Consider the following 21,981-nt stretch of genomic DNA (forward strand, 5'->3'; position numbering starts at 1 on the left):
ATATATATAATATATACGTATATATACTATTATAATAGTAAATAAAAAATATAAAAGTGAAGAAAAATCCTTCTTCATTTTCTTGATGTTTTGGTAAGATCTTTCTTACCAAAAAAAGTCATATTTCAATTATGCTTGATGTAATCTTTTGAGAGGGTTGGCAATAATGTGCAAAGAACAGTTAGAAATTAAAGTCTATCACAGAATGTTTTAGTATATCACAGAATGTTATAGTATATCACAGAATGTCATAGTAAAAACTGGGAGTAGGGGCAGATAGTATACAGCGTAACTGAAAAATGACTGTTTGACTAAAGAATAAACAAACAAATAAATAAATAAATGTCCTATTTCAAAAGGGTCTACACACATTCCATATGTCAGCTGACAGTCAGCTGGAAGAAGCTCACTGGTAACAGTGACAGGGTGCGAGGGAATGGCATGGAAATGTGTCAGAGTGGGTGTTAGGAAAAGGTTCCCAGCCTGAGCTGCTGCTGCTGGAGCTCAAGGAGCACTTGGACGTTGCTCTTTCATCTCTCAGTGGCCCCTGCAGTGCGAGGAAGGAGTACCTCTGCTGCCCTACAGCCCACCTCAGCCTTTTGTGCCCAATGCTGAGCAAAGGCTGAGCCCCAGCGTGCACTAATATATCAAAAACAGAGAGGCAGCTACTGGTTTTGCTTTTTTTATTATCATTATGATTTTGAATTATCTTTTTAAGGTGGTTTATTGTCCAGTCATGCCAGAAAGTCCTGAAGGAGCAACTGGAATGAGCCTTCACGCTGACTGTCAGAACTTCTATGCAAACCAAGGTCCTCGGCTGCGCCAGAGGAACAGCTGCATTTGAAGCTTCTCTGACTTTGGAGGGCCACAGGGTGCCTGAGGCCATCGACTGGACCCTTCCTCTTGTCCCAGCACAGCTCAGTGAACACCATTCCCAGTCCTGCCCTCACCCTTAGGACTCACTTGGAAGTCACAAGGAGCTCCGGACGATCCACTGAACTCCTCCCATTGTCCCAGTGGAGCAGCTCAGAGAACAGCAGTCCGAGTCCTGCGCTCTTCCTCAGGGCTCTTCTTGAGGTCACCTGGAGCTCAGGGCTGTCCACTGGATTCTGGTTGTCATGGAACATCTCAGAGGATCCCATCCCAATGCTGCCCTCTTCCTCAGGGCTCACCTTGAGGCTGCAGGAAGCTCACAGCTGTCCACTGGTTTCTTGTTGTGATGGTGCAGCGGCTCAGAGGACCCAGGCTCAGTCTTTCCCATATCGTCAGAGCTCGGGAAAGAAGAGGTGAGAGGTCTTGGGGAAGGATGAGGAGGGAGGACGGGAAGGAAGAGTGATGGGGAGCAGCTGCTGTGCAGGGGCTCTCTGGTGGATGGTCACATTTCAACACCAAGATGGAAATCGAGAGCCCCATGCACACCAATAGATGTAGCACCGTCTCCAAACATGCACGATGTTGTGGTGCCTGCTCCGCCCTGAGCGAGGTGGATCCACCTCCATTGGCTCATCCTCTGAAGGTGGGTCCACCTCCATGGGCTCAATGGTGTCGCCTGCAGGTGGACTGACATCCATCGGCTCGGATTGGTGGCTGCTCCCATCAGCCGACGCCTTTTCAGTGGGGGAGGATCCATCCTCCTCCACAGGGGTTGGGAACAGCGGGTGGGAAGGCTCAAAGTAAGTTGCTCCTCAACGTAGCTCTGTGCTGTCAAGGCACAGGTCAGTCAGCGACTGGTGTTCTGTTGACGGGGTCCCCGCACTTACGGCGGTCGTCAGGAAGGTGGCTGGTAACATCAGAAAGCTGTTCTCAGGTGTGACCCTCAGAATGTCCCAAGATGTCTGCCACAACATGGCACTGTTGGGCAAGGGCAGGCTACGGCCTAAGAGCTGCCCTAATTGCTGCTGGTGGGATTCCTCAGGGCCTCGTGTTTGGACCAGGTCTCTTTAATGTTTTTTGTCAATGGCTCCAATAAAGATCTTGAAGTCATATTAAGTGAATTTGTGGGTGATGCTTAACTGGGAGGAGTGTTGACTCGCTCGAGGGCAGAGAGGCCTTGCACCAAGGTCCAGATGAATCAGAGGGTGCTCACAATGTGCATGAAGATGAGCAAATGCTGGATTCTGCCTGTAGGATGGGGCAGCCCTGGGGCTCTGTGTACAGGCTGGGAGAGCAGGGGCTGGACAGCAGGCCTGCGGGAAGGGATCTGGGTGTTCTGGTTGGCAGCAAGTTGCATCTGAGTCAGCAGTGTGCCCTGGCAGCCAGAGGAGCCAACCGCACCTGAGGCTGCATCAGAGCCAGCACTGGCACCGGGCGAGGGAGGGGGTTGTCCTGCTCTGCTCTGCCTGGTGTGCTCTCACCTGGAGCACTGAGAGCAGTGAGGGTGCCACAACATAAAAAAACATAAAACTATTAGCATGCAAAGGAGATCTTCACAGATGGAGCAGTGTCTAGACGGCAAGACGTGTCAGGAGGGGCTGAAGTGTCTGAGTTTATTCAGCCCAGAGCAGTGGAGGCTGAGGTAAGGCCTCATGACAGCCTACAGCCCCTCATGGGAGCAGAGGGAAGGTGCTGATCTCTGCTTTCTGGTGACAGCAACAGAGCACAAGAGAATGGCATGGATGTGCTTCACCTGCAAGTAGATCTAACTTAACCCATACTCTGATTTCCCCCTTGTTTGCTATGAAGAGCAACATTTCATACTTTGAGTTAGATGGGTTTGACCAGACAGGTTCAAGAGAGAACAGCTGGCAATTTTTTTGTTAATAGAATTTTTCAACAGCCAAGCATGAGGAAGGTCAACAAATGGGATTGGGAATATGATTTTCCTTTTACAACTGAAAATATCTTCACCAGGCAGAAATACACCAAAATGAATTTTATCAAACACAGTGTTTGGCATCTATTATCTTCGCCAGTGAGGAAAAATCCATGTTTTGATAAACTCTTTTTATGTGCAGATTTCAGTTATAGGATGCCTCATAAAATCAGCTTTTTAATCTTCATATTACCTGTAGGAAAAGACTAAATTAAGGCAACTCCAGTTCAGACCAGTAAGTCTCATTCTTTTTTTGCTTCTGGAGAAAATGCTTGAATGGCTGAAATGGCAAAATCGTGTTCCTATTGATTTTGGAGGGTACTTAAGAGTTGCTCCTGCAGCTTCACGTTGGGCTAAAAAGAAAAAGAGCGTCTGAGAATGCTACTTCTTGTGAGCACATCTAGCCACTCGCTTCCCACTGTAAATCTCACTGTAACTCCCACTGACTTTCTGCAGTAGTTCACCTAGTAAGCTCAATAATGCTAAAAATCTCTGCTGCCCTGAACAAGGTATCCTTCTGCAGGCCAAGAGAAGAGGTTAGATTTTTCTTGTCACTGTGAATTAAAGTTTGTATAAATTATGCCAGAAGGCTACTTTGAGTTGAATGTTGTTTTCCATATTTTTATTAATATTTTCCAAAGACTGCAAATTAGTTGAATTATATTCCTCTTCATCTTTGAGTTCCAATGTAATTCCAGTATTGTTGCTGGAGTAAGTCATGCTGATGCATTCCCTAGCGTATTTCTGAAAGTTGTAGGTTATAATTTGTCAGATTTGTCAGATGAGAGATTTGACATTTGGGGTGAAGTAGAGTTGAACCACCTCTGACCATAGTGATGGCAGAAACACACACTTTAAAGGAGAAAATGAGAAGAGATGGGACTCATTCTAACTTTTTTAGTATAAATGTACTGAAGTGGAACATAAAGGCGATTTGAAGGAACATGAAAAGCTTGGAGTGGGGGAACAGACCAGAAAGCATATGCAGTCTCTCATTACTTTGTTACAAAAACTCTTTTGGCATGGTGTTTGTGCAAACACATGTCTTTTCCTGGGCTTTCAGGATGGAGAAAACATACCCAGCACTATTTTTTCCTGGACTGGAGGAGGAAACTGAGCAAAAGGAATGTTAGCTTGGTTTTAGTTGGCTCTATTTTCATCAACCAGATTTATTTTGTGAATTAGAATCATGGTGAGAGTCACAATGAGACGATGCTGAAGAGAGTGTTCAATGGAAAACGCTTGACATATTTGTTACAATTCTCCCAGTAGGTGTCAGTTGTAAAATAGTAATTTCACATATAGAATAACCTAGAATCTCTGCCAAAGGCTTTTTCACCTACATTGTTGGTTTAAGTGAGGATACAGATGACTTAACCAAACTTGATGTTTGTAATGTCATTAGTCATGAAAGTAAATGGGATTCTTCATGGTTCATTTTCCTTTAATGATAGGAGGAAATAAAATTCAGATTAGTTAATGTTGCAAGCACTGAATTTCCTACATTTTTCTAGAAATAATACCATATTAAATTTTTCGGACTTGACTTTTGAGTAACATGTTCTTTAAAATACTGCTTAATTAAAGAACAACATAAGCACAGCTTATTTCATGTGGTTTTAAGCATAACCCAATACTTTGTAATTTTGCAAAGTACTTCCTGAAGATTTCCAACTTGGTTTAAGCCATTTTTTCAAGTATTTTTAATCAATCTGCTTTATGATTAGATGTTTTCTTTGAAATTACTTCTCTGAGTTGTAACATCATGGTGCTTTTTTTTCCACTTGAATTGGATAATACTCATTTACAGCAGTAGGACCCACACAGTAGATTGTGTTACAGTCAGAGATATTTTTCTCTGTCATTTTGTTTTCTATTCAGTAACTGATAGAAATCAGAGATCTCCAACAAGCAGGTTCCAGATATAACTGGTTTGTATACTACATGTGTTGCATTATCCCTATTTTCCCTTGTTTCAAATCATATTTTATCATTCCTATGCCTCTTCTTTTTGACATATATTTTCATGGCATATTAGCATGTATGTGCATGTTACGAAATTTCCCTTCAGCTGTGCTACAATATGGATTCTGTGCCAAGCATATTAAGCTTTTGTTGTACTGCCTTTGTCATTTGATCTTAATTCCTTTCCACGATCCAGTGAAACATCTGTTTTGACCTTCCCACTCTCTTTCAACCTTTCTCCAGAGAACTGATCAATAACTGCTATTTTCCCTTATTTCAGGTGATGTATATCTTTGGATAACTCTGTAATCTTCCTTGCTGTTCTGTCTACCATCAAAATCTCCAAGCACTGGGTTTCATATGGAGTTCTTCTGACAGCATTCAAGAACCATGTCTGTTTCCAAATAGTTAAAGAAAGCCCTGGTAGGTTCTTTGGTTATTCATTTAGATTTTCTAAAATAGCAAAAACAAAAACTGAGACATTTTGAGTGCTGACCTCTTGTAGAGATCCACAATACTTCACCAGCTGTGTGTCGTTTGATTCACTTCTACTTTTCTGTAATCTGTACTTGACCTAGTTTTAAGTGTGATCCAGCTCTTTCCAACAGGTTAGTTTCATGTGACTGAGCATTTAAGTACTTAAAGGAGATACCTAAGTGAGAAAATAAGGTATTTACCTCCCAAAGAATATAAGTCTAGTCTTGAAGCTTGTTTTCTGGTGCTCCAAAGTGACTCATGCAGGGTCAGAGATGAGAGAGATCTTCAGGGGAATTTTTCATAATCCTATAGAAAGCCTCATGATTCCCCCTTTTACTCTGAAGAAGAAAAAAAATAAAAGCAGATCTGTTCCCTGTCATATAGGCAGAGTCATGTTATTCATAATAAAATGCAGGATAGAATATATGTGCTTGTGTTCAAAGTTAGAGCCAACATACAGTGCCATTTTGACTGTAAAGGAGAAATAACAAGCAATTTTCATTGTTTAAGCAAGTGAGCACTGATCAGATGATGCTAAATCTGAGTGCAACAGCATTCAGCTTCTAGCAGGGAGGCTGCTGGAACTGCCTATGCACTGGCTGGTAACTAGGAGGAGGTTGTAGAATAGGATGAAAATGACAAACTAGAAAAATGTAATTTTAAATAAACACCAACCCACCATATCACTTCCAGGATTAGTCTCTAAAATATCTTCTTGGACTGCCTTTTGAAATGTGTTGGTTTTTGTTTTGTTTTAATTTTAAATCTATTTAACTTGCATTATTTTTTAGAGTTGCCTATCTCTGCTCTTTTGCTGTATGCTTCACAATGTGTATATGTGTACCCAGCTGTGTACATACACGCTTGGATGCATCATGGATTGGTCCATATACCAGGGTCCTAAAGTGTTTATGACTCAGATGGATAAAATCGCACCAGCATCATACAGTGAACACAAAATAGACTATCTGGATGTTATAAATATGACTGAATTTAGATTTAAAATAATTGAGCTAAGAATGCACATTGGTGTCAGATTCTGTAAGACCTGCTGAAGTTATCTAGATTTTAAAAGGATGTTGTCGGTATGGCGTCTTAACATTCCCTTTAGACAGCAACATCTCCTGACACTTTTTTTTCAAGACTTACTTTTTAAAAATTCCTAAATAGTGTTTAGAAAGGACTTATTATTCAGGACTTTTTTGACCAGGGCGTAAGTTTTTGTATATAGATAGATACATAAATATATACATGCTTTTACATATGTATTTTCTTGTGTAATTCAGAAAATTTTCAAGTTGAAGAAAATGTTTAGTAAAACGAAATACTAATATTTGTTGATTTAAAGCTGTTAAATACAATTAATTTTTATTTGAAAATAGAATCCTGAACAATTTAATATTTTGACTAAGAGAGTGTATTTTTCATTCAGATAAAGTTATGTGAAATGAAGATAAATTCCTGAATTGACTGTCTTATGTTAGCGGAAAAAATATCTACCATAAGCAAAAAAAAAACAAAAACCAACAACAAAAGGCAGCCAAAAGTCTCTCCTGGTTGGATCATTTTGTGTCTGGTCCTGGTGAGCTACACAGCCATTGAATGATTCATGTGTGACATCTGGGAGCCTTGGAGATCTTCAGCATAGAGAGGGTAGAGTTACTTAATTAAGCTTGTGTTACTTCTTTCATGTATTAAGTGATTTTCTTTCCTCCCTCCTTTTTTTTTTCTTTAATTACTTTGAATTCTTTTAGACTATCTGCTAAAAATGTACACATTAACAACTTCCACCAAAAGAGGAATAATTTGAATGTTGCTAAATATAATGTGGATCAATGCAAAACAATTTGTGAATCATATTCCTGGGTAAACAGAATTTCTCATTGGTTCAATTTTATTTCTGCTTCATCTGAAGAGTAGAGAGTAAGGAAAAATTTGATGTGCCCAGCATGGCTATAACATGACCCACCTATTGTCCTGCGAACGTACCCAGATGAATCAAGGTGGTCAGTACTTCCAGCTTAATTAGACTTTGTGACACTGAAATTTGTGATATTTGTCATCTAGGTTCTTAACGTCTTAATTCCTAGAATCAATGGATTATTTGAAAATTTTAGCTTTTTCTTTTCTTGTTTTCCCTTTCCTTTGTGTTTATTTAATTTTTTCTTTCTTTTCCTCTCAGATAACAGCAAGATTTCCTCATTTCTCAGCAATAGGACCCACGTTGTATCCCAACACTGTAACAAACTAAATAAACCACCCTGTTTGGATGATACCAGCTGAGTCCTCGTGAGCTCAAGGAAGAAGCAGAGAAGGTAGTATACAAAGGAGAACCACATGAGGAGGGAAAAGAGGTCGTGGGTCTCTTGCTGCTGCTGGAGAATCTTATGCTACCTCAGGGTCTCAACAGGCCTTTGCCCTCTGCAAACAAAACAAGCGCCGTGAACCAATGATACCAGAGCGTGTAGTTTACTAAGATATCTCAAACTCAGATTCTCTCTTCCAGTCTATTGGGAACGATTGTTTGAACTCAGAAGTCAAGACCATGGCGCCGAATTGAATTCTGGCTAACTTTGAAATCCAGCATTTCAGGTAAGAACATATACAAACTGTAGAGGCAAAAGCCTTCACTTCCTAAAACTGTTTAAAAATATTTAGATTGACATACTGCTTGTGAACCAGGTGCTAAGGGTTTTTTGTTTGGTTAGATTTTCTTTGGTGTTTGTTTTTTTTTTTCAAGGGAAAGTGTTTTGCAAGTTATTCACAGGAAAAGGGCTTGTTTTGAAGTGATGGCTTCATTCAGTGCAAAAGGAAGCAGTTGTTGACTCAGGGATGAAATGCCCGCTAAAGATGGCAATTTTGCTAGCACTACGGGATTTCTGGATATGCAGTGAATTTAACCATGAAAAACTGTTTTTTGGCAGAAACATGCACTTTGTCCTAGATTCAGTTTATAAATATCACTCAAAATATCATTGTGTTTTTCAGTCTGTGTGATTACTCTCAAGACAAGAAATGTGCATTTCCACACAGCTTGAAAGCTGTGATCCTTGAAAACCCATTTTTATTCTCTGTCAAGGATGACTGGAGTAGATTACACTGGAGTATTAAAAATACCAGACCACAAAAACTTTGAACCATTTCTGTAACTAAGCTACCATAATAATGGCAACTTTTTTGCCGTCTAGAATGTGGAAGAAGTGTCAGCTTTCTTAATTCTTTTTTTATAAATAGTCATTTTATTACTGTAGGAGAATTTACTTCTTCCTTGAAATATGCATTTATCAAGAGCACTAGCATTGTAAAAATAGAGTAATTGTATTTAAATGACAGAACTAAATATTGTGTCAGAGGTATGAAGCAAATGGCATTGTTACTAATTTCTCGCAGAATAATTTGTTTCGTGAAAGCTACTTTTTCAGGTTATGAAACCCAGCAGGACCTTTCTGTCAACAAGCTATTACTTTAAAGTAAGTTACATAATCCAATACATAGTGTTTCTGTATTTCATGTGGGTATGTACCCATTACGTCCCTGCTCAAAAAAGTTCTTAGTATTAGGCCCCTGTGTTTTTCTGCATATTAATGTTAATCACTGGAGAGAAAGGGAAAAAAAAAAAAAAAAAAAAAAAAAAAAAAAGAGAAAGAAAATAACAGTTAAGCCATTCAGCTATTCACCTGCACTCTACTCACTTGGCTACCTCCATTCTACTACTTCCCACACACATTTCCATCCTCCACTTGAACAACCTACAATTATCTTTATAATAAACCACTATATTTGTAATAATGGAGCTTGGAGCATCATCTATCAGTTTGCCTTAAACTTCCTATTGAATGGCCCTGTCTTTAGTTATTAATATGAATGAATTTCAAATACTTAATAGAATTTCACTTACTTATAACCTTTATCCAAATGAATTTTCCCTACATCTTTAACTCAGCCTGAAATTTTGGGAAAACTGTCATCAAAACATTTCAGCTATTTTCAACAGAAACGCCGAGGCAAGGAGCATGAATTTGCTCAAGCTAAAGTACTCTTGTGACTGCTTACCTAATACTCTTTTAAAAATTTCTAGTAGTTGGAGCATGGCTGATCAAAACACAGATTTTTGCCAAATCTGTGAAACTCTACCCATCTTCAGCTACGTTAGAACCACATGAGCTGTGTATAGTTTTGCCAGTCTTCACAGCTCTGTCTAAAACCTGAAAAGCCTGCCCGGAAGTTGTAGGTTGCATACCAGGGTTTTGCATTCAGTACCATTTTTCAGTTGAACTGAGAATTGCAGTGGCCAAGTCTGGGCCCTAGAAACCAAGGGTCCTTATTATTGCTTCTTGTTCATTATCTTTTTTTTTTAATCTTTGCAGGGCCTAGAAGCTCCAGTTACGAGTCAGAACTCCCCCATTGAGGTGCTGCAAATAGCCTGGCCCTTGCTGCGGCTTCTGAAGGAAAGGGAAGTTCTGAGGGGGAATTTGAAAAGGAAGAACGTGAAAGCTTTGCAGATACCAATAGACAATTCCTTCCCCAAGTGTGAGGGGCAACAGAGGAAAGTGTAACTGGGCTTGTTTGAAAGGATTGCAGTCAGAGGAAGGTACCTTGGCTCATAGACTAATTGGGAGCAAGAGCTGACCTTTTGATATTGAACGAGAGGGTCAGTGGTGAGCGGATAGGCCACAAAGGGCTTTGAAAGTCAAGACAAGTCATTTGTGTCTAATTCGACTGAGAGGGCTACAGAGAGCCAGACTGAGGGAGGGGCAAGGGAAGGAGATTTGTGTCAAGAGCTTAAGAGAGAGGGGGCTGAGACTGGAGGCGGGAGAGGGAGTTGGGAGAGCAGGGGAAGTGGCTGGACAATCTGAGATCAGCAGTAGCAATGAAAGGGGGAGGAGGGTGGGATGTTTGAAGCAACCTTCGTATGAATGAAAGCTTGACAGAAATGGCAGCAGTTTCTGAATTATTATAATATATTCCAGAGACATGCCAATTCAGGAGTTCACAATGCAGCTGTTGTTTCTGGGGGAATGAGAAATTATTTTACCCATTTATGCAGAGGACTATTAAAAAGGTGGCAGACGAATTAAAAATACCTCCATAAAAAGGAAAGCTAATTGCTCCATAAAATGACTCACTGAGTGGTTCAAAAGTCTTCTCATGCATAAATAACAAAGTTTTACTGTTTAGGTATTTTTTTGTTTGCTCCCTTATGCTGAAAGAATAATTCTTGCAGGCCAGTAACTCCAGAAGTAGTAGTAGGTGTATAATTGGACATTATTAAACAAAGCAGGTATCTCCTGCTTTTAGCTTCCTGGAATTGGAAAATTCTAGGAACTGAAAGGCGGATCTTCATTTCCATTTTCTGGATTTACCCGTGGGCATTTGGTCAAAGTATTCATTATGTGCCTATTCTTCACTTACCTTTGGGACTGTCAGGGACATAACTTTACTGGAGAAAGGATCTCTTGTCACCAAAACCATGTGTGCATACTTTCAAATTCACTGTGTAAGTTATCAAGCTAAAATAGTAAGTGTTATGTTCAGTGGACTTCTGGTGTGCTTAAAATGTTATGCTAATGTATGGACACTGTAACCATCCACCATTCCCTGTGAAGTTTTCTGATTCTGTTCCTCGTATGAACATAAGGAGACAATTCTGGAAATCTGTTGCTGCTTCCAAGCCATAGTTGTGCTAGCAGTGTTCTATACAGTAGAATACATCATTAATTATTTCAGCTCTCTTTTGTTGTTCCTGTTGCACAATGTGCTTGTTTCAATGATGTCCAAAAGTACAGTGAAGTGCGGGCTCTGTTCTAATGGGTAATGGGACTAAAATGATGCTTGTTTTGTGGGAACTGTCTAGTTGTTCATTTTAGCAGAGAGGCTGATTTCAAAACAAGGCTTTGCAAAGAATCAAGCACCGACAGAATTTGCGGGGGTGCCTTTTACACGTGTGGGTGGCTTGTAATAAATTACAGACCTGTTCTTTTATTTCTAAAGCAGCAACTGGATGTCACAGTTAGGCAGGTGTCTATAAACCCCAACTCCTCAGCTCCCAAAAGGAGAATAGTTTTCCCGAAGGGATGAATAAACTAGCTGCCAAACTTGGGAGAAAAGAGAACTTTGGATATCCTTAACTTCCACATGCATCGTGGAATACAGGAAGTTGGTATAGCTCCATTTTCTATTGATATTTTCTATTAATATTTAGATAGTGTGAATAACATATTATCAGAGAATAATGTCATAGTCTTTTCGTGGATGCTGATCTGAACAACTCAGTATTATGCTTGATCCTCATGAAAGGGTGGAAAAGGAATAATTAAACAAATTATGTTATATCCACTGAGGATGTGGTGACTGGTCCACAAATACTGAAATGAGCACTTAACCAAGAAGTCTTCATATCTTTGTAAAATGCAAGTGGCAAGAGCACAGAAGGTTGTTGGATGGTAAAACTGTGAGTGTGAGAAGAAATGGAAATGCAAATATTGATTCCCAACATAAAATAAAATAAAAGTTGGAAAACACATATGCTTCCCATCAAATATCTGCTTTCCCTCCAGCTGGTCTGGAAGGTTGCATTAGCTGGGAATTTCAGTGGGAATGTGTCTCTAGACAGATGGAAAATGCAAAAGCATTGTAAATAACACAAGATTTCCTGTGCTTTTCTGTTTCTGTTTATATTATTTATGTGTATATTATTTATATTTATAAGTGAGTGTGTTTGTGTTGGGCACGAGTTCATATGAAGGCTTGCTTGTGGAATGGTAATAGAGAAAAAGGTTTTATTTTGATGGATGATTTTTATATATTGTGGTATATCACCTTCTATCTGCAGGGAACTTTATTCTAGATACAGTTAGGGAAAGATGCAGACTATGTCATTATATGAGTGCTTTGGTCAGCATTGCCTTCAAGGTGTTTTCCGTGAACAAGTCATCACTTCCTAAATGAGGCTGATTTATGTGTCAAAAGTGTGACAACGCTGTGAAGAATCAAGGAACAAGTTACACTCTTCAGCTGTCAGGAAAGCCCAGCCCAGTGCAGCTTCCCTTTTCTCATTTCAGTGATCCTCCTTTGCTGTCCAGTAGCACATCAGGATGAGTTCCTGCCCAACCTGATTATTTTTTTCTGCTTTCTTGTCCCTCTTTGTTGCTCACATCTGACTTCACATCTGTGATTTCACAGACCCACAGTACTAACTTCCTCCTTCTGCCTTTGCCTCTCAGAATATCCTGTCTGGTTCTGCTCCGCTGCCCTAGCATCCCACACAATTATTCTCTCAGTCCCAAGAAATATCCCATGACTTCCTCAGCATTCTATGCAAACCTAAATTCCTATGCTTACTTGACTCTTCAGTGACAGGATTTTAAAAACAGAACAAAAAATCTTAAAATCTGTGCAAGATTCTTCATTTTTTCCTACTGTGCTTAGTTGTATAAGCTGGAGTAACTATCTGAGCTTTCATCTTTACTCAAGATCAGGTTTAATTACACACGTTTTCTATAATAGCAAACAATTTTTTCTGATCCACTTTCTGCTCCCTGTTCCCTAAGGAGAATCCCACATGGTTATCCTGTCTTAACTTGTTCACATGAACAGGATGAAAACTTCTGTTTTAAAAACATGGTCCTTGATGGCCTCACCTATTATTTTACTTTTCTTTGACCTTTCATGGTAACTCTTTGGTGCCATTTTGCATCTAATTCTCTGTATAAAAATACATCTAAATAAGTTTTCATGATATTTTTATTATATCAATTTGTCAAGCAAGTAGAAACCTCTAAAATTAGCTTTGAAAAACTGTCCTTTATAGAGGATGAATGACATCTTTTCATAACATCTCATGATACCAGCCAATTCTGATGAGCACCACTCAGGAGCAGTTTGAGTAGCACTGTTAATGCACGTGAACTTTAGTTACCAATCTATGCAAATTCTTTGATATATATATTGTAAGCTTTCTGCCTACTGTCCTCTTATTTTGTAATCTTAGCTAGTGTTCAGGATGCTGAAAGATCTGAAAGATTCTGATCACAGGATCTATTTTTTTTTTTTTACAATAGAATATACCTTTCAGGTCACATTTTTAAAAATGCTCCTCCTCAAGAACCACTCCCCCACCAAAAGCTGATAAAAATTTAAAAGATGGATTAGATGAGTTTGATTTATGATCCTAGAGCAATTTGACACTAAATCTGAATTAGAATTACAAAATTAAATGTCCCAAAAGGTGTCTGTACACCAGCTTGTAAGGAGAATGTAATCTGCCATATAAAGAGAAGGGATGTCTCTTTATTAGAGGACCAAGACTTGAAACATCTTAGTATTCTTTGATTTTATTTACTCAGTAGTGTCTTAAAGCCAGTGATAAAAACACTTTAAATACAACAGTGGAGAACAGGGCCCTGAAAGACTTTGTAAAAACAAATTACCTGTCTTTTTCCCTCAGTTATCTCCATTTGTGAAATGGGAATAGCCTGTTTGTCAGAGCATACTTGTGAGACATAATTCATTAATGCCTATGAAATGATTTGAGAACATCAAATGGAAGACTCTGTTCAAGTATCAGGTATTATTAGCTCTGAAACAAAAGCTATTTTATATTGCTGTATCAGGAGCTACTTAAAGTCCCTTATTCTGTACAAATAAGAGAGTGGTACACGAGTGACATGCTCTTGTCTTAATAGGGTGGTCTCTCTGCAGTGCTGGAGGAGCAGCTTGTACTGTGGAAATGACATTAGGGAGTGCTGCTAACACACTGAGCTGAATGACCCATTCCAGAAATGTTTTGATCTGGGGAGTCAGAGAACCGGGAAAGAGAGAAGGTAGATGAGAAAAGAAAGGCAAGAAGAAGGTGCTTGGGGCAGGAGGGAAGAGGAGGAGCAAAAAAGTGGAAGGAAGGCGGAGCAGGGCAGATAACGTAAAAACAGACAAGGAGGTAATAGGGCAAGAAATTATAAACTGACCTTTAATTAAAATAAAAAGTCCGTTGAACATGTTTATTGCAAAAAGCCACACAACTTAGAAAAACAAGGCTGTAATGCCATCTTGGGGTTTCTGATGACATCTCAATCCAGCAGAGCTCTGCTCATTTGGTTTGTGAATGTCAAGAGAAACCCCTTGATTCCAATTGAGACTCACAGCTACCTTTCATTGATTCTGTATTATTTCAACAGTGGAAAAATAACACCTTTATTTTCACAGCCAAAGTATCTCACACTGTGATAGAAATGTACATGTGCTTATTGAATATCATCTCTGTTCATTTTTACCTAACTTCTTTGGTTATCACTGTGGATTAGAAAGATAAGTGTTCTTTTACAGCTATCACATGAAAGACAATTTGTCAAATATACTGTAGTCCAAGACTTCATTAGGCTAAGTGATACAGACTATTCTGTCCAGCTGTCTTCCACTGTTTATTATTTTAAGCGCACTTTATCACTACAAAAAATACCACAAACAAGCCTCTTATTGATCCTTCTGAGTTGCATGCATTTTTCTTGTATTTCACAGACAGAATTATCAAGCTGGAATAAAACCCATTTTCTGAAATGAGTAAGAATATGCATCATTTATTCATGAGTATGCATGAAAGTCTGAGTCCAATCTTGTGGCATGCAGAAAGTCTTCACGTTTTGCTGAAAGAGAGGAGATTCAAAGGTGAAATCTGTGACCAAATAATATCTTGTCTCCTTCAGGCTTATCTTTGAAAAGTTTGGGTGCATAGTAAATGCCATTGTAAAATGTACATGCTGAACTGTACTATCCTGTGCTTGTATCAAAAAAGCTGCATGAATTTATTTCATCAAAGACATAATGTGGGTTCATAGAATGTGATGATAGTGGAAAAGGCCAGCAGTTAAGTTATAAAGATTGTTGTCCTGTATAAAATGCTCCTGAAATAGGCACTGAGAAATATTCACATGATTACATTTTAGAGTTTTTTTTCTTTAGAAACAAACAACAACAAAAATTGAAAGTGTAACTGAGCTGTTGTTTCTTTGTGACTTCTAAAATGGTTTTTTTTTTTTTTTTTGTGACAGAGGTGATTTCACATACACCTAAACCTTCCCTGACAATGACCTGCCTTCCTAGGCCAAAATCCCAACAACCATCTGCTTGTTTAAGTTGATTCTTTGTCCTCACAGGTAGGAAGACTTATCTCAATTTCTCAGCAAAATCTTCTTGACTTCAGTCTGAAATGATTAGCTCTTGTTCTGCTTGTGACGGACATGGAGAAAACAGATCCCTAGTCTAACCACAGCACCTTTCTGTGTAAATGCAGATTTCATCATACTCTCATCTCTTTTTTAAGCAGTGTTTTCAATTTTTCCCCATTGATCATGTTTTCTAAATTGCTTTAAGTTTTTGTTGCACTCTTATGGAGTGCAGTAAAAAAGCAGTAGTCAATACAGCTTCTGAAGAGTGATACCAAAAACCATCAGTTTTCATGCTTCTAGGTATTGCATAGATGACCTCTGGTGTCCTGCTCAGATCCTGCTGCTAGGACGTTCCACAATGATTGCCTTTTGTTTTTCCCATTACAGCCCCTTCTCTACCTTTGGCATGCTCCATCTGATTCTGGTACACAGTGATGCTTTCTGTCCAGGTGTTCTTTATTTTGTATTTGCATATTTGATACTTGCTACCTACGTTTAGGATTTAGTCTTAATACTACAATCTTCTACAAACTTCTTGCACAGTGTGAGGCACAACCCTTTGGCTAAGGTTATATTTGATTCTTTGAATTGCACTGAAGCTCCGTCATCAGTTCAGTAGAAGGTTCTTCTTATTAATCTCAAATTTATTTCTATGTATTAGCTCTAATTTTGGGGAGAAGGTGAGTAAAGCATTTTTATTTTAGAATTTAAAAATTATTCTTTTTTTTCTTCCTTAGCAGTGAGCACTTTATTCCAACAGTCTTTAATTGTTAAAACTTTGCTGAAAACACCAAGAGTTATATGAAGACACACTTGACCTGAAGTGAAGTATCAGGAGTTTTTAAACATTTAACTTATAGTGTATATTAGTATGAAACTAAGTTGAGCAGAACCCATTAATGTCACAGTGATCGGTTACCAATGGAAATAAATAATTCATGATGAAGGGAATTAGTCTAATTAGCAGGCAGTTTGAGTCCTTTGATAAAACCCAGCTCTAATTCCGTGAAGGGCAGGAAGTGCTGTCATCAGTCAGCCCTGAAAAGATTAGCATCTATTATGAATGAGGTTAGACACCCTAGTGAAGTCATGTGTGTCCTGGAGACAAACTTAATATGTTCCAGAATGGGACACAGTTTGTCTCACCAACACATCATGATTCCTACTGGGCTATTGTATGTAATAACAAGCAAAGATCAGTGCTCCTTCTTATCATTCTCCCCCTGTCCATCATTCTGACAACTGTGCAAATACATTTTCCATGCAAAGCAGGGAATGTGCCCTGAATACATGTAAAATTGTATGAGATGTCAAAGAAAATGTGTTGCCTTTTCTCAACAACGTAAAACCAAACCAACCAAAATAGCAGTGAACTAAAGAATGCTTAAAACACATCTGGCAAATACGTGGGGTGTACCGGGATGTGTATCAGTGCAGAAGTACTTTGATTCCATTTGGAAACACTATTGCTGTCTGTCACCAGATGCATTGATAAAGCTGTAGCTTTGCTGTGCATGATAGCAGGGCTTCAAAATAAGCGGTGATGCTATAGGTTTATAGTATTGGATGGATGTATAAAAGTAAAGTAACAATCTGGAAAAATACCTAGAATTCTGGAGCTAAGGTCTAAGGAAAAAGATCTTTGCATTATGCATTTTCATTTAGAGGAGACTAGCTGTGAGCTGTGCAAGCTTCACAGTTTCGTACTATATGCTGACGCAACATCAGCTGTGTTTCCATTTTTGCTTATGAGCCTTTTGAAATTATATGTTTCCGTTTTGCAATTTGATGCAATAATGAAGAAACTCCACATTTGTACGTTATTGTATTGCCTGTTTTTATTGTAGGAAATTAATTGCTCCTTTCATTTATGTTATTAAGGGGGGCGAAAACAATTTTGCAGTATTTTATCATTTGCTGTAATAATTATCATACTAGTAATACAACGGAAGCATTAGAAAGGGAGTATATTATGTTCAAATGTCTGAATAGCACTTAATATGCTATCCCTTGTGGCTGGGGAATGCTGGTATTCAAAATACACTGAGAAAGGTAACAATAAGCTACTAATAATATCCCTGATGAGCTTAAGTTGATTTATAATTTAGAAATGAGAAGGAAAAGAATCAGTATAGTCAATGAAGAAATGATTTTTATAGAAACAGAATAGTATAAAAGCTCAGCTGTCCAAATACTAAATAACAATGGAGCACTGATATTCCAGGGAGTATCAGAATCAAGTGCCATACTAACTGATTTGTGGGTTAGGTTAAAGAAAAAAAAAAAAAGTGACCTTCTCTGAAGGGTTTATTGCTCTGAGCTAGAGGAAAGAAGACATTCAAGGTAGTCGGCCTTGATTTGTTCATTTTTGTCTGGAATTTGCATCTGTGTGATTGAGCACAGATAAAGGGGGGTGCTTGGCCAGGTGACCAGAAGGGGTGGACCCAGGGTAGAGTCAGTCACGGAAGGGAGAGCATCTTTTAGGCCTAGGCTGTTTCCTAGGTGTGCTATGTAGCCAGAGATCCCCTTCGCCAGTTCAGTGGTTTCAACTCTTTTCTCTGTATATGACTATGGGCCTATCTACAAATACTCTTTCTAGTATCAATGAAAACCACAGAAATAATTTGGCTTCTTTGTAAGGAGAACATATACATACCGTAAGTGCACCCAGAATTTAAGTTCTTTATCTGCTGATTTTCCTTGAACAATGCGTTTAAACAGTACACTACTCTTGCTGTCTGTTTTCTTTTACTACCAGGAGGGTAACACAAGGAAATGGCTAATGGTACAGTATGTCTGACTCTTACAGCATACTTGCATTCCTGTGGCAAAATCCAAGTTCTTCTCCACTGGGACAGACAGAGTTGCTGTATCAGTGTGAGGAACAGAGGAGGTCACTGTTGTTCCCGTGTCATGTGACAAAGTGGTTACACACCCCCAGGCAGCTATGCTGCTAAGGAACTGCTCTTTCTCCTTGTACTAAAAAAAAAAGTGAGTTCCACAGGACTTGGATAATCTAAGAACAGGCAAACTGGTGAAAGAAGCTCCTTTCACCAAGACACTCCTTATCTCAGCAGCTTTCTCACCAGTCATCTCAACCAAGGCATCTTTGTGGGATGTCATCCTTCAATCAATTCTTCTCCATCCCGCTATTTTGTAATGAGTGTTTGCATGTGTCATCCCGTATCTTTATTGTCCTTAATCCTCACTCATATCCTTCTACAATACCAATATGGTGAGATATTGCAGTGGAGGATACATCATCTGCATTCACAACTAAATCTGTAACACACTGAACCATTTTCAAGGCTTACAAAAGTGAGCGTAAGATCCCTGTATTAGCCCATTCTGTTCTTTCTGCATGTTTTATACAGGACCTCTTGTCATGCTTATCATCGTGAACTGTCTCTTTTATTTAGACCTTCCTGTAAATATCACAGAGCTAAAATTGTTCTAATGAATGTTACACACTGGTAAAGTGCCTGTTCTCAGATATGGCTTTGATTCACGGTGCTTATAATGTGCTATATTATCTAAATCAACTGCTGCCCGTTATCCCCATTTCAGATCAGCTTGTGTTCTCAGATACTACCTGCTTCTACTGGACAGAAACGCATAGCAGAAAAAATGCATTTTCAAGTTCTCCAATTCACCATTGTACAATCAATAGGTGTACAGAGATTAGGCTAAGTAGGATTATTGCAGTAGAAAGATAACAAATGAAAAATACTCACCTATGTTGTAGGCTTGCAATAAACTCCATTAGGAGCAATCTCCAGAAAGAAATCTTTCCTCAGGGGAAATCAGCACTTAAATGGGATCTAGGAGAGGTGCAGCCAGGCTCCACCCCTTCTGATAGCACAGGTGAAAGCAATTCACCTGTGCTCCTGCAGCTGACTCATTGCTCACCTCAGGTGGTCAATCAGAGGTTCAGGCCGTGATCAACAGTTCTTGAACAACCATAAAATTAATGTATGTTTTTCTGCAAATAAAGTAAATTCAAGCACTATAACTCAAAAAAAATTTCAGCAACTCCTAGAGGACAATGAATTATTGCAGAAAAAAAGGAGAAAATGCACAGATTAAAGTAACATCGTGTTATGCTCCAGTTTTTGCATATGTTTGTCTGCATTGAACAAAGTTTACTTCATGTAGGTAGGGCGACAGGATGGGGAGGAACTGAAGTAAAGTTACAGTAATTATTGTCAGGAAGTTGTTCATTCTAGGAACATTGATGGAAGTGTAAAAGCATAGCAGCATGACAGGTGGGAGAAAGAAGGGATCATGGAGGTTAATATTACAGGGATATAGAGAAAACAATAGAGTGGGAAGTTGGTGGCATACTCTGAAAGAGCTATCCTGAGCCTCATTAAAAAGAAGCTGGAATATGAGATGATCAAAACAATGGTGAGGCAGTGAAGTGTTCGAAACAGTACAGGGAAATAAGGTTTCTGGCATTAGAGGCAAGTGAGTTTTTTGCTGCCTTAGTTCTAACTAGTTGTGGTTCATATCACACTCTACCTGTCGTCACTGAGCTTGCAGGTGGAAAATGCACCTCATGCTATCTCCAGAGAGTCTTCTGAGAGTATTTCTTGTCTTTTGAACAGAATGGAAGGCCTGTTTAAAAGTAGGCACTCTATATATTGCACTCCTTATGATCTGAGGAGGAAAGAGCTTCACATCAGTTAAACAGACCAAGATGCTCCCTGTGGCAAGTCTGCAGTTCTGGTCAATGGGAAGCTTTTGGTCATTCAATGTCATGAAACATAGTGTAAATAGCTGCAGTAAATTTAGCTCTTAAGAATTCTTTAATTACACCAGATATTATATTTATTTGCTGAAGATTGTCTCCTTTTCTAATTCTTTTTTCCAGCTCCAGCTGTTTCCCCATCAGTGATTCAGGTCCTCTTCTGTACTGATGCTTTTCTTCAGACTCACAGCATCACCTGCAGCCTGCTGAGAGTTCCTCTGAAAGAAGCAGCAATGAGAACTCACTGGTAGTAGCATGCTCTTTCACTTACAACACTACTACTCAGGTTCTTGTCTGACTTTTTTTTTTTTTTTCCATAAAGAAATGGGGGAGGGAGGAAGAGATCTGGTGCATATGTCTATCAATGGAACTCAAATATCACCAAACATAACACATACAATCTCTCTATTGCACAACACATTGCAGCATTTTGACAGAAGTGGCTGTTTAAGTATTTGTCTCCAAACTGAGAAACCATATGACCTTCTCCTGCAATATCATCTATATGAATGTAAATTGTATTTTACCAGCGCACCAAAATTTTGAAGCTAACAAACCTTCTCTGAGCAGTGTACTGTAACTTCTGTTCCATAATTAAACCAGTATCCCACTCCTGGACAGGTTCACTCAGTTTTGCCTTCCTTTGAGTAATACACCTTCAGACCAGTACCTTGTTTTGATCTATTACAATGATAGACTGAAGAGTTCATGTAATACATCATCACAGTCAGCTGTTGCTGGACGCCAAGGATTGAGAGACTGAGCCAGCTGTTTTTTGATGTATTCCGGTAATGCATCACTGGACTATGGAAACTGATAATGTATTACTTCAAAATGACACTACCTAGAAAAGAAAGAGTCCAGAGGTGTGGATTCTGTATAATGAGGCATTCAAAGTACTATGCGGGGCTGCAAACTCCTGGAACAAGATGTTGGCAATAAATCAGCTTTCTGCAGTATTACATTAACTGTGTGCCTAGATGGGTACCCACAGACACTGTTGTGTGTAATCTGATTTCCAGTGCCTCTTTGTGATTCTGTTTTTGTGCAGATCAAAGATAACCCTAGCAGCAGTTTTACCTTCTCCTACAACGAAACAGTTCACAATGCAAGCAACCCAGAACAAGAGATAGGGTGCAAATACTGTCTCAAGAGATTCACAGAGTTGGGATTCCTCCTCAGTTTGGAGCACTGTTAGAGCCACTTGGATGCTGCTGTTTCAGTGAACTGAGCCCATCTCTGTCAATGCTCTTTGCCTTTGATGGTAGTATTGTGTCCCATGGGTGCGAAATGGGCTGGCTGAGAGCACTGCAATTGTTATTGACTTTTCCTGTGGATTGATTGAAGGAGAGGAAGTCTCCTTTGGCCATCTCTTCGTCCTCTCTCTGTTCCTCCTTCTTCCACCAGCACAGAATCAAGGCAAACAGTGAATTGTCCCCAGTTCTGAATGTAATATAAAATTATTGGAACAGGTAACTTTTTTTAATGTTTGCCTGCCAAACTATCTCCTTGATAAAGTAAGCTTGTGTATGAGTAAAAGTAACATTTCCTGTGAATTTGCTTTTAGCCTCAGGACCATCAACACTTCGCTGCCTTGGCATGTATGACTGTTAATGAAGTAAGCATCACATACTAGCAGAATGAAATCACTATAGTCGCATGACACCAAGAGCTATCTGGTACAAACCAAATCTGTCAAACTCAGCTTGGGATGAAGATAAGAAATTCAAAAGAGCAAAGCTGAAGAATGATATTATTAAAGCTGTTAAGTACATCTTTTCTGTTTGTTCTTCCAAATACTTCTGTTTGTGGTTTTT

General features: G+C 39.1%; 1 long non-coding RNA gene across 4 annotated transcripts; it reads left to right on the forward strand.

Moving 5' to 3' along the window:
• Positions 1-1,097: 1,097 nt before the first annotated feature.
• On the forward strand, positions 1,098-20,993 carry LOC104911742 (uncharacterized). Of its 4 annotated transcripts, XR_014884346.1 has the most exons (6): positions 1,098-1,286; positions 5,058-5,200; positions 6,687-6,907; positions 7,437-7,569; positions 7,761-7,846; positions 20,288-20,993. It is a non-coding gene; the product is annotated as an uncharacterized LOC104911742 (long non-coding RNA). The 4 variants fall into 4 exon arrangements; XR_014884343.1 differs by lacking the exon at positions 6,687-6,907 and having other exon boundaries at positions 20,288-20,984; XR_014884345.1 differs by lacking the exons at positions 6,687-6,907; positions 20,288-20,993 and adding an exon at positions 9,622-11,784 and having other exon boundaries at positions 7,761-8,724.
• The last annotated feature ends 988 nt before the right edge of the window (positions 20,994-21,981 follow it).

Source organism: Meleagris gallopavo, chromosome 7 (assembly GCF_905368555.1).
Source record: "Meleagris gallopavo chromosome 7, MGAL_WU_HG_1.1, whole genome shotgun sequence".
In the NCBI taxonomy this organism is placed as follows: domain Eukaryota; kingdom Metazoa; phylum Chordata; class Aves; order Galliformes; family Phasianidae; genus Meleagris; species Meleagris gallopavo.